At 51.2% G+C, this 13351-nt stretch overlaps 1 protein-coding gene across 2 annotated transcripts in view; it reads right to left on the minus strand.

Moving 5' to 3' along the window:
- The window catches only part of LOC137419445 (E3 ubiquitin-protein ligase TRIM7-like), a 29618-nt gene extending 23389 nt beyond the window's left edge, over positions 1 to 6229 (minus strand). Inside the window, exon 1 of one of the 2 annotated variants that reach the window (XM_078768683.1) lies at positions 6181 to 6229. The gene's annotated coding sequence lies outside the window, so the exon portion shown is untranslated. The remainder of the gene's footprint in view (positions 1 to 6180) is intronic. The other variant, XM_078768682.1, reaches the window with a different exon arrangement.
- Positions 6230 to 13351: the final 7122 nt, after the last annotated feature.

Consider the following 13351-nt stretch of genomic DNA (forward strand, 5'->3'; position numbering starts at 1 on the left):
CCCCAGGCTCCAACGCTGCAAGGTTTTCTGGGCTCCAAACAGTTCTCCTCAAGCACACACGAGAAAACGCAACCACCCGCCACCAAGCCAGCACCAAAGAGAGAGAGAGAGGGGCAGGGACACACCCTCCTTTTTCCCTAGCTGAAGTCACTCCCCGACCAATCCCCACGCCCCATTGAATCATTCCATATGCTCTCAACCAACGACGAACTTCGGGGTGTGGCCGATCGGTCACGATCCCTTGGAGGCGGAATCTAGCAGTCGTTCGGGAATGTTCGTCTTTCTGTTGGCAATGTCGGCTTAATGGCCGTTGTTGTTATTGTTGTTGTTGGTGAACCAGGGTTTTTATGGCCGGTCTTTTTACTTGTAAAAAACAGAAGGGAAAATCACAGGAGGCAATTACATACTGGGAATTATCCTTAAACCCTATCTAGTGAATACAAAACCACCCTCCGTGTGGTGACATGCAAACACTCTTAACCTGACAGGTTCCTTATTTATTATATCATGGTTCCTCTTCTTTGCGTGCAAGGTCCATGCTAAAACCTATACAATCTTAACTCCACGATGGTATTTCTGCCCTACCCCCACAAATGTATCAATATCGTTAATGGGGCACTGAATTCACTAGCAAATCCACAAATCAAACAGACTGGGATTCCATCAGGCCTCACCTGCTATGAGGATTCACAACCGGTGACATGTTTTCAAAATCCTATTTTACTCCTGAATGTAAAAATTGCCCAAATGAATTGTATTATTGGGAGAGTTGTTTGAAGTGTGTATCTTGAGATTGTGGCGGGCACAAGGGGCAATAATTCCGCGCACCAGTGGGTGGCTCCTGACCACGTCCTGTTCTCCTGACATTGCCCCCGGGCGTGGCCGGTCGGCCGACAGGCGGGGCATGTCCTCAGTTCCACCCTGCGCCTCATGACGCCTTCGCTCCGGGCGTGGCTCGAGCTGCGCCTCCACACCCAGACGCTCGCGCCACCCACTGGTGCGTGGAATTATTGCCCACTGACAATGTGTCCACCACACGCGCCCCCCCCAGAATTCCCGCGCACCTGAAGGGTGAGCTTGCGGGGAAGCCGGATGACCCGGCCGAAACGCCCTCTGGCGATGCGTGCAGGGCTGGGGGGTAGCGGGACGGCGGGGCTGGGGGGTGCCGGGGGTCTGATGCGTCCAGGCGGGGAGCGAAAGCTCATGCCCCACCTTCGACCGATCGGCCACGCCCGGGGACTAGGCATGGCCTCGGCACATATAGGCGGGCTCTAAGCTCGAGCCCGCTCAGTGCTGAAGTACGAACTTTGAATAAAGACTCTTTGTTGTACTAACGCGTTGTGGCCTACCTCTCTGGCAATCGAGTAGTGTGTGCGCAGCACCACACTGGTGACCACGATTGGTTCAGCCATCGCTGACCACCGAACGCGCCATGGCCACGAACGCCGTCGCAGTTAAACTCCCGGAGTTTTGGGAAGCGCAAGCCGACATCTGGTTTGTCCAGGCCGAAGCTCAGTTCCAGCTCCAAGGCATCACGGCGGACGAGACCCGGTACTACCACGTGGTCGCCGCCCTCGGGCCCGGCACTGCCGCCCACGTCGTGTCCATCCTTCAGCGCCCACCGGGCGACCACAAGTACGAGGCGCTTAAACGTCTCCTGCTCGCCACGTTCGGGCTCACGGAGCTCGAACGGGCCGATCGCCTCCTGGACCTTCCCAAACTCGGCGACACACGACCATCCGTCCGGATGGAATTTATGCTGTCGCTGCTTGGTGACCAGCCCCCGGATTTCTTATTCCGGGCGCTTTTCCTACGCCAGCTACATGCACAGGTACGCATCGCGCTGGCCGGTTCCAAAATAAAGGAACCCTCCGCCCTGGCCGTAGAGGCCGACAAGTTTTTCACAGCCTGCGACACGCGGTCGGTTTGTGGTGCTGCCGTAGTGGATCCCGGGGCGGCGGCTACAGCGCCCCTCGTGGCCGCTGCCGCGCCCTGCCCACCACTGCCGCCGCCAACACCGTGGCCGCCGCGGCCGCCGCCGCCGCCGCAAACCTGGTGCTACTACCACGCCAGGTTCGGCCGCAAGGCTAAATCGTGTCGTCCGCCGTGTTCTTTTGACAGGTCGGGAAATGACCGGGCTGGCACTCATTAGCGGCCCTGAGCGTCGGCCATTCCGGCAGCCTCCTGTTCATCATGGACACCTTGTCTGGGCGCCGTTTTCTTTGCGACACAGGAGCGCAGGTAAGCGTCCTCCCCGCCTCCACGTCCGACAAGCAAACCACGGGCCGGGGCCCCGCTTTGCTTGCCGCCAACGGTACACCCATCCGCAGATTCGGGAAGCGTTGCCTCTCACTGCGGTTCGGAGGGCAGCGCTTTCAATGGTCGTTCGTGACCGCCAGCGTGCCGATGGCACTGCTCGGTGCGGACTTCCTTTGTGCGAATGGGCTGTTGGTCGACGTGAAGCGCAGACGGCTCGTCCAGGCCGAAACCTTCAGCTTGCTCGCTTGTATGCTGAGCGGCTCGATGAGCGGCTCACTGAGCGGCTCACCGAGCGGCTTGCCAAGCAGCTTGCTGGAAGGTTCCGTCCCGGCGAGTTTAGTTTGCACGCTTCCGGCAGCGGACGACTTTACCCGCCTCCTCGCCAGTTTCCCGGCCCTCACGCGGCCCACCTTCTCAGCGGTGACCGTTAAACACGGGGTGGAGCACCATATCCCCACAGTCGGGCCGCCAGTCTATGCCCGGGCACGCCGACTCGAGCCCACGAAGCTCGCCGTGGCGAAAGCGGAGTTCGCCACGCTGGAGCGGCTGGGGATCGTACGGCGCTCCAACAGCGCTTGGGCTTCTCCTCTGCACATTGTGCCGAAGCCCGGCAGAGGATGGCGGCCGTGCGGGGGCTACCGCCGGCTCAATGATGCCACCACCCCCGACTGCTACCCGGTCCCGCATATCCAGGACTTTTCCGCCCGGTTGGCAAACACGACCGTGTTTTCCAAGGTGGACCTCATCCGGGGCTACCACCAGGTCCCCGTCCAACCGGATGATGTCCCGAAGACGGCCGTCATCACCCCTTTCGGCCTCTTCGAGTTCCTGAGGATGCCCTTCGGGTTGAAGAATGCGGCCCAGGCATTCCAACGGCTTATGGACAGCGTCTTGCGTGACTTAACTTTCCTCTTCGTCTACCTGGATGACATCCTAGTCGCGAGCGCGTCCCGGGAGGAGCACCTACTCCACCTCCGCACGCTTTTTGAATGGCTGGGCCAGCATGGCCTAATCATCAACCCCGCCAAGTGCCGTTTCGGCGTCGCCACCATCGACTTATTGGGGCACCGCATCACCAGGCACGGGGCCGTCCCTTTACCGGCCAAGGTGGAGGTGGTCAGTGATTTCCCGCGGCCCCGCACGATCAAGGGACTCCAGGAGTTCCTGGGAATGGTAAATTTTTACCACCGCTTAGTGCCCCATGTCGCCCAGCTCCTCCGCCCCCTGCACAAGGCCCTCCGGGGCAAGCCGGGCAAAGGTGACGTCGCCTGGTCGGAGCCGATGGCCACGGCGTTTGCGGGCGCAAAGCTGGCCCTGGCCAAAGCCACCATGCTGGCGCACCCGGCACCCGATGCCCCGATCGCGCTCACCACCGACGCGTCGGACTATGTGGTGGGTGCGGTGCACGAGCAGTGGGTGCGTGGTGCTTGGCAACCGCTCGCGTTTTTTAGCCGGCAGCTTCGCCCGCATGAACGCCGCTATAGCACCTTTGACCGCGAGCTGCTAGGGCTCCACCTGGTGGTCCGACACTTCCGCCATCTGCTCGAGGGCCACCCGTTCACGGCTTTCGTCGACCACAAGCCCCTTGTGTTCCCGATGGCCAAGGTCGCCGAGCCATGGTCGGCACGGCAGCAGCATCACCTCTCTGCCGTGTCTGAGTACATGACGGACATCCATCACGTGGCGGGTAAAGACAACCCGGTGGCGGATTGCCTTTCCCGGTCAGTCGTGCACGCGGTCCACCACGGGGTCGACTATACCCGGATGGCGGAGGACCAGACCACCGACCCCGGCGTCCAGGCCTTGCGGACCACCGTCACAGGCCTCCGCGTCACCGAGGTGCCGTTCGACGCCACGGGTGCGGCCCTCCTAGGCGACGTCTCCCTCGGCCGGCCTCGCCACATCGTGCCCGCTGGCTGGCGGCGCCCAGTTTTCGACGCCATCCACGGCCTGTCCCACCCGGGCACGAAGGCATCCCAGAAGCTCGTCGTGGCGAAGTTCGTCTGGCATGGCCTCCGGAAGGACGTCCGCGACTGGGCCAGGACGTGCCTCGCGTGCCAGCGTGCAAAGGTTCACCGCCACACACAGGCCCCGTTGGCCCTGTTTGCGGTGCCCGAGCGTCGTTTTGACCACGTGCACGTCGACTTGGTGGGACCCCTGCCCCCCTCGCGGGGGGTTCACGGCGACGCCTGCGGCTGATGTGGCGCAAGTCTTCATCGCCACTTGGGTTGCCCGGTTCGGTGCCCCCTCGGACATCTCGTCCGACCGCGGCCCCCAGTTCACTTCGGAGCTCTGGGCCGCGGTGGTGCAAGGCCTCAGGGTGAAACTACACCGCACCACGGCCTACCACCCCCAGGCCAATGGCCTGTGCGAGCGCTTTCACCGCTCCATGAAGGCCGCGCTCCGGGCCAGCCTCCGCGACGGTGGCTGGGTCGACCGACTCCCCTGGGTCCTGCTGGGCCTCAGGACGGCACACAAGGACGACCTGCGCACGTCCTCGGCGGAGCTGGTCTTCGGGCAACCACTGCGGGTACCGGGGGAATTCATCCCCGACTCCACGGCTCCTTGGTCCGCGGCGCAGCAGCGCTCCGCCCTTCAGGAGACCGCCCGGAGGTCCCGGTGCCGACGGCACACCATGGTGACCCGCCTTCCCATGTCGCCCCAGAGCTTCGCACGGCGAAGTATGTCTTCGTCCGGCACGACGCCCGCCGGGCACCGCTACGGCCCCCGTACGACGGGCCCTTCCGCGTGCTGGAGACCGGGGACAAATACTTCACCATCGACATCGGCGGTGCCCCGGATCGCATCTCCGTGGACCGCCTCAAGCCGGCCCACCTCGATCCGGACCATGTCCCGCAAGCAGCTCTGCCTCCGCGTCGAGGCCGCCCCCCTGCGGTTGGACCCCCGGGACCCCTCAGCCCCGCCACCCCTCAGCCCGGCACCCCTCGCCAGGGGGCGTTTCGGCCGGGTCATCCGGCTTCCCCGCAAACTCAACCTTCAGGTGCGCGGGAATTCTGGGGGGGGGGGCGCGTGTGGCGGGCACAAGGGGCAATAATTCCGTGCACCAGTGGGTGGCGCGCGCGTCCAGGCGGGGAGCGAAAGCTCATGCCCCGCCTTTCGACCGATCGGCCACGCCCGGGCACAAGGCATGGCCTCGGCACATATATGCGGGCTCTAAACTCGAGCCCGCCCAGTGCTGAAGTGCGAGCTTTGAATAAAGACTCTTTGTTGTACTAACGCGTTGTGGCCTACCTCTCTGGCAATCGAGTAGTGTGTGCGCAGCCCAACAAGGTGTACTTTTCTCCAGGGCAAAATTGTGATCGCAATCTAGCAATTCCCCTTCTCCTCCCAAGGACTCTGAGTCCCTGACTCAAAAATAAAACAAGATGGAGCTTTGAACAGGTCAGAGCCTCGCCAGTGTGTGCAGTCACCAATGTAAGATTTCCCACCTTTTTTACTCGATATTCTTTTTTGATTTGTGTCCCATACTCCACAGAGTGTCGGTGATGCCGAAACAGATTATTGGCAAAGGTTACACTGGGTGGTTTGCCATTGCCTTCCTAGCGTTGCTTGTCCATGGTCTATCCTTTTAAATCCTGGGCACCAAGCAAGGAAGGCAGCTTGTACCATTTATAAAAAAAATTCTTTGTATGACTCGGACGGGGTTTGTTTCTCCGACCCTCCCAGGCTCAAAGCGGACGCTCCATTAAACCACCAGCTTTGACCCCTTCCCCACCAATGGATTATTTACTTGATATACTTGGGAAAAAAATCTTTTTGAAAAGACTCCGGGAAAAAATTATTTATGAATGTATCTCCTCCTTTGTGATGCAACAAACATGGTTATCAACATTTCTAATTAAAACAAAACATAATATGTTATTTATTTCACAATCCAGTAACCTTAAAGTAATCCCTTACCTCTCGTAACGAAGATTCGTTTAAACTACACGACGATCAGATAACCAACGAGGAAGCAAAGCAGGTATTTCAGTTTTGTTATGTCACGTGGGAATGCATTGACGTCATTTACTTGCAGTGACTATTAAATCTTATTCCGGTTTTCAAGTCCACCACAAACTCTCAGCCACTTGGTTCAATCATAAACACTTGTGGAAATTACACATCATCCTTTGAAGTTGTTTTCCCTGTGTAAAGTAACAAAGATGGAGAAAAGATTGTTGTGACGTCAAAATACGAATTCCTCTCTTTTCTCAGTCTCATTCTCAGTTTCTCCTGAACAATGTGGATTTTATCATTTGAAGGTAATAATAAATTAAAAGGTACAAAGAGGGAAAATTAAATGAGCAAGAATGCAAATCCTCAGAGAACAAACGCCCAACCACACCTTAAAATGGGACGTGTTGATTTTACAGGTAAATCACGTTTTACAGGTAACCACCTAAACAACGAAATTAATGTATAAGTACACAGTGGAGATAGGATTGGGGATATAAATAAATATATACAGCAGTTTAAAGTTTTGTGTTAGCAGTGGAGCTGGTTAAAGTGCATTTCGTAAATAAGTAATTCAAAGTTGTGTGCTGGTCATGGAGATGGTGAAACTGCATTTCGTAAATAAGTAATTCAAAGTTGTGTGCTGGTCATGGAGATGGTAAAAGTGTATTCAGTAAATAAGTAATTAAAAGTTGTGTGCTGGTCATGGAGATGGTAAAAGTGTATTCAGTAAATAAGTAATTCAAAGTTGTGCTTTGGTCAAAGAGATGGCAAAAGTGTATTCAGTAAATAAGTAATTCAAACTTGTGTGTTGGTAGTGGAGATGGTAAAAGTGTATTCAGTAAATAAGTAATTCAAAGTTGTGTGTTGGTAGTGGAGATGGTAAAAGTGTATTTAATAAATAAGTAATTCAAAGTTGTATGTTGGTAGTGGAGATGGTAAAAGTGTATTTAGTAAATAAGTAATTCAAAGTTGTGTGTTGGAAGTGGAGATGGTAAAAGTGTATTTAGTAAATAAGTAATTCAAAGTTGTGTGTTTGAAGTGGAGATGGTAAAAGTGTATTTTGTAAATAAGTAATTCAAAGTTGTGTGTTGGTAGTGGAGATGGTAAAAGTGTATTTATTAAATAAATAATTCAAGTTGTATGTTGATAATGGAGATAGTAAAAGTGTATCATCTTCCCCATCATCATACTAAAATATGGCATTTTGTGTCTGTCTGTCTGTCTGTCTGACTGATGAATGTTTGACCGCAATATATTCCGTCATTACTTATCCAATCTCAACCAAACTTGACAGGATGACTAAGGGTTACACAATGAAGGTTTTAGTGCATTCATTTGTCCCCCTCTGCAGGGGGGTTTTCTCCCCCGAGCAGGTTTTCCCCACCATTGCTGTCAATGGGGTTGCATGTTGAGGTGTATATCCAAGGTAAGTTAGCTTTATCGTGGCGTTTTTCCAAGACCGCTTCGAATTACAAAACTAACGACAATAGCATAATAATAATGTTATTACAAAACAATATTAATACCAATAATATCCCACCTCCTCAAGGTGTTTTTCCTCCTTGAACAAACGTCGAGTCAATGTTTATAAATAGCTTATCATGGCATTTCCATGCGAACAACGGCCCAACGGCCTCCAAGAGAAGTAAAAATTTATAAACCACAAACACGTGGGCCTATGATTAGCTTTTCAAACAGTTGCTTATGCTGTTTATAACACGAAATAAAGAAATTTGGAGGAATCCCAACATCCATGAGGTAGGTTTTTTACTTTCAGAACTGAGCTAAGATATACTGTACTCTATATACCCCATAGGGGTTGGGTTAATAACATGACCCTTCTTGCCGCGAACGTGCCATTTTTAGGAGCAAACTTTTGAAACTCGCTCCTGCTGTTTCACACGAAACAAAGGGAGGAAGCATGGGTTGTGCTAATTTTCCAAGCAACGAGCTTGCGCTTGCCAAGCCCGCCATTTCTTAACGGTTTTGAATGGAGTGCCTGCTCAAATGCTTCGACCAAATGGCAATCTCTCTACAATAAAATTGGTAAATGAACACACACCCAACGTTCTTGAGACAGGACCATAGATTGACTGCAATCTATATACCCCAAAGAGGAATGACCCTTCCTGCCACTCCCGGAGTGAGTGGGTGCACTAGTTCTACAAATACACAAATATGTTACTTATCCAATCGCAACCGAACTTGACAGGAAGACAAGTAAGTCACACGATGGAGGTTGGAGAAATTTAACTTCCCCCACACCCCAAGGGTGTTTTCCCCACCAAGGGGGTTGCATGTTGAGGTGTATACCCGTGTTAAGATAACTTTATCATGGCGTTTTTCCCAAGCCGCTTCTCATTACAAAAGCAACAGCAACACAAAATACGAGGGCCAGTCAACAAGTAACCTTAAAATGGCGACATAAATTCGAGAATGTTATGTGTCTAGTTGAAGACTACATACAGTGGGTGGGGGTAATATGGACCCCGGGGGAATATGGACCCCACTGAATTTCCCATGATGCACTGCATCAAGCCTCGTCTCCATATCACGGGATAAACAAGTATGGCCGACCAGCAAGTGAACAACTGCAGTTGATTCAAACTCTTTAATGACGGTAAGTGCAAACTTCCAAAAGTTTTCATCTCAAATTTTACAATTCATAAGCATGCAGTACTGTGTATGTACATGTAGTCACTAGCTTGATTGATGAGTGGTGTCCCTGGCTGAGTACACATGAGAGCTGTCTACAGCACCACTGTGTGTAGAAAACTCCATCCCAGCGCATATGTACTGGGCATGCTGACATGATCGAGAGGCATGGTGTGGGGAATATGGACCCTTTGGTGGTGTCTAATATGGGCCCATGTCCATATTCCCCGTGGTCGATGTCCATATTCCCCACACAGAAAGCTAATAGAATAAGTCCACAAAACAGCATATTCACTGTCAAAATTTGAATCAAATACATTTTTCTGCACCGAAATATGTGACTAAGCAAAACTAGGCATGGTCCAAGTAGCCGTCAAGTATCAGCTGTTTGTTAACAGCCGATAACATGTACACTTGATTCTGGATAAAAATCCGACAGTGACTATGCACTGTCGGAGATTTAACTCGCCCCGAAAAAGCGTAATCATCACATCCTCTCCTTATAAAAGACGTTTGATCGTGGAACATCAAGAACAAGAGAGAAGGGCACTGAAGAAAGGGCCAACACGCGAGAAGCAGAATCCTTTATCCCCAACTAATTTGAAAGCGAAAAAAGGCAACAGACCACGAACAAAGCACGGTCCTCCCATTCAAAAGCAGGTTACCAAGTCTGCTAAGCAACACAGAAAAGGACCTGAAAACTGCATGAGTAATTTCTACCACATATATTGCAATGAGTTATTTGTTGATCCACCTGAATTTTCTTGGATCCAATGCAGTGAATGCAAGCAATGGGCCCACGAAAACGAAACTGACTATGAGGGTATAGGTGATTTCGTCTGTGACGAGTGTCGCTAAGGTTGTTCACTGAAAAATCGAAAAGTAACATTTGTCCCAGGGAACATTTGTCGAAAAGAAACTGGACTTACCACATTGAGGTAACATGGACCCACGGTCCATATTACCCCAATGGGGGGTCCATATTCCCCACGTTGTTTGGAATATGGACACTGATGGCATATTTTTATTTGTCCCCTCAATCATATGTCTTTGATTTTATTCAACCCAAACTGCATGGGGATGTAGGCTGTCTGGTTGTCTAAATATACCATTGTTTGGAAATTTTCCTTGTCTATTTGTATAGCCTCTATCGGGACTTTGGCTTCGGGGGTCCATATTACCCCCACCTACCCAATGTTATATCTATGGGTAAGAGTCAAGTTTTGCCTGTTTTAGATCTGGCAACATTGAGCGTATGACCTCAGTTGAGCCAACCCTAACAAACCAAGATTGCGGCTCCCTTAGAAGCATGCACCAGGGAGGAGCAACGTTCTCTCATCCGTTTCTTGGTAAGTGAGGGTATGAATCCCAGTGAAATCTATCGCAGAATGATAATGCAATATGGTGATGCATGTTTATTGCTGCAGCAGGTGTACGACTGGGACAGGAAGTTTGAAAGAGGAGTGCTCAGTGTGGCAGATGCTGCTCCCTCGTGTAAGCCTCACACAGCCAACACACCAGAAATGGTTGCAGGAGTTGAGCGCATGCTAAGGGAAAACCATGGCATTACGCTGGATGACGTGGTCTCCGAATTGAACATTAGCCATGGTTCAGCATACCATATCATTCACAACGTGCTGGGGTTCAGCAAAGTGTCTGCAAGATGGGTGTCCAGACAACTCACACCCGAACTGAAAAAACGGCGAGTGGAGGCATATGAAGAACTTCTGCGATGTTATGAAACAGAAGGCGATGCTTTCTTACAGCGTATACTGACTGGGGATGAAAGCTGGGTCCACTACTTTCAGCCAGAAATGTAGAGGGCAAGCAAAGAGTGGTGCCATTCAACTTTACCGTAGCCCAAAAAATTCCGCACACAGCCATTCACTGGAAAAGTGATGCTGACGCTCTTCTGGGATAGCTGACGTCCACTTGTGGGGCATTACATGCCCAGAGGGACCACAGTCACCAGTGCGTCATATTGGGACCTCCTTAAAAATCATCTGAAACCAGCAACAACAACAACAACAACAACAACATGCATTTTAAGGCCATTTTCCCTGCTAGAGTAGGGGTTAGCCTTGCGGTCCCCATGACAATGTTCTCCATTTTGCGCTATTTTCTGCATCTCCCCTTGTTAACCCCCTTGCCAGCATTTCTTCTTCCACCATCTTTAGCCAAGTCTTTCTCGGTCTTCCCTGTCCTCTACTTCCTTCTACATTCATTTCCATCACTCTTCTCAACCAGTCACTTTCATCCTTCCTCAACACATGACCAAACCATCTCAACCTGTTCCTCTTCACAGCATCAATCACAGGCTCTATTCCCATCATCTTTCGCAATTCATCATTTGTCTTACTCTCTCTCAACGATACTCTGCCAAGGAGCCGCCAAATCTGAAAACTGAATCTGAAACTGAAATCTGAAACTGAAATGAAAACAAATCTGAATCTGATCTGAAACCAGCAATCAGATCAAAACGTCTTGGACTACTCACTGCAGGTGTTTTGCTCCAGCATGACAATGCTCGGCCCCATACTGCCCGCACCACAGCTGCAACAATCGAGGACCTGCATTTTGAGTGACATCCTCATCCACCCGACTCGCCAGACCTTGTTTCAGCTCGTTTCAATGTATAGCCTTTGAGATATGAGCGACAACACATTTTGGGCGGACAGGCGGATGGACGGACGGACACCATCGTGAATTTGGGGGTTTTCTTAATAAAACTCAAGAATGCTTAACGGACATTGCTGAAACTTGCAACATATTACCTCAACGTGCAAAGCATTTACTTCTGCAATTTGCAGGCAATTTCATCCAGTTTAAGCCAAGAAACGAATTTTCAGTCGCCATGTTAAAGTTGAGTTGTGGGAGATATGTTGAAGGCAGCGGGAAATTGGGGTGTGAAGAGAATGACAGAGATCTGCAATCTGGTTGATAAAGAAGGCCGCATTCCAGTGGATTGGGAACTGGGTACCCTTGTCCCTCTATACAAGGGGAAAGGTGACCCTCTGGACTGTGGCTCGTATCGAGCGATAAAGTTATTGGAGCATGGAATGAAGGTATTGGAAAAGGTGTTGTAGAAGAGGATAAGGAAGAAAGTGAAGATTGACGAAATGCAGTTTGGATTTATGCCAGGAAGAGGAACGACAGACGCGCTTTTTATTGTGAGGCAGTTGCAGGAGAAGTACATGGAGAAAAGGAAGAAGTTGTTTCTTGGGTTTGTTGATCTGGAGAAAGCATTCGATAGGGTTCCACGTGAAGTAGTGACATGGGCATTGAGGAAGTTAGGAGTGGAGGAATGGTTGATCAGAGTCATGATGGCAATGTACAAAAGAGCGCGCACAGCTGTAAGGACGAAGGACGGGACAGTTGTGAGTTTGAGGTGAAGGTGGGAATGCATCAGGGGTCGGTACTAAGTCCACTACTATTTGTAGCTGTGATGGAGGTGCTGGCTCAGAACGTAAAGGAGGGTTTACCGTGGGAGTTGTTGTATGCAAATGATCTGGTGTTGATTGCAGAAAGTATGGATGGACTGAAGGAGAAGATGAACAAGTGGAAGGAATGTATGGAGACAAAATGTCTGAAGGTGAATATCGTAAAGACGAAGGTGATGGCAAGTGGTAAAGCATGTGGTGAGGTGGAAAGAACTGGGAAGTGGCCGTGTGCTGTGTGCAGGAAGGGTGTCGGAGTGAATTCCATTCAATGTACAATGTGCGCTGAGTGGGTTCATCAAAAAAGTAGTGGCTTGAGAGGGTCATTAACCAGTGTGGCTGCTACATTCAAGTGTAAGGTGTGCACAGAGGGAGCTGCAGATGGAGGAAATGTTGAGTTGGATCTTGGAGACGGCATGAAGCTGGAAGGTGTGAAAACATTTTGTTACCTCGGAGACATGCTGAATGGAGAAGGTGGATCAGACTCGGCAATGGTTGCTCGGGTGAGATGTGCATGGAAGAGGTTTCGGGAACTGAGTGGCGTGCTGATGAGGAGGGGAGTGTCGTTGAAGCTGAAGGGAAAGGTGTATGCTGCATGTGTGAGAAGTGTTATGATTAATGGGAGCGAGGCATGGGTAATGAACGTAGAGCAGCAACGAAGGCTGGAAAGGGTGGAAATGCGAATGGTTCGGTGGATGTGTGGAGTATCGTTGAGAGAGGAAGACAAATGATGAATTGCGAAAGATGATGGGAATGGAGCCTGTCATGGATGCTGTGAAGAGAAACAGGTTGAGATGGTTTGGTCATGTGTTGAGGAAGGATGAAAGTGACTGGTTGAGAAGAGTGATGGAAATGAATGTGGAAGGAAGTAGAGGACGGGGAAGACCGAGAAAGACTTGGCTAAAGATGGTCGAGGAAGAAATGCGGGCAAGGGGGTTAACAAGGGGAGATGCAGAAAATAGGGCAAAATGGAGAACATTGTCATGGGGACCGCAAGGCTAACCCCCGCTCTAGCAGGGAAAATGGCCTTCAAATGCCTG

Source organism: Myxine glutinosa, unplaced genomic scaffold, assembly GCF_964187855.1.
Source record: "Myxine glutinosa unplaced genomic scaffold, kmMyxGlut1.1 SCAFFOLD_129, whole genome shotgun sequence".
Lineage (NCBI taxonomy): Eukaryota > Metazoa > Chordata > Myxini > Myxiniformes > Myxinidae > Myxine > Myxine glutinosa.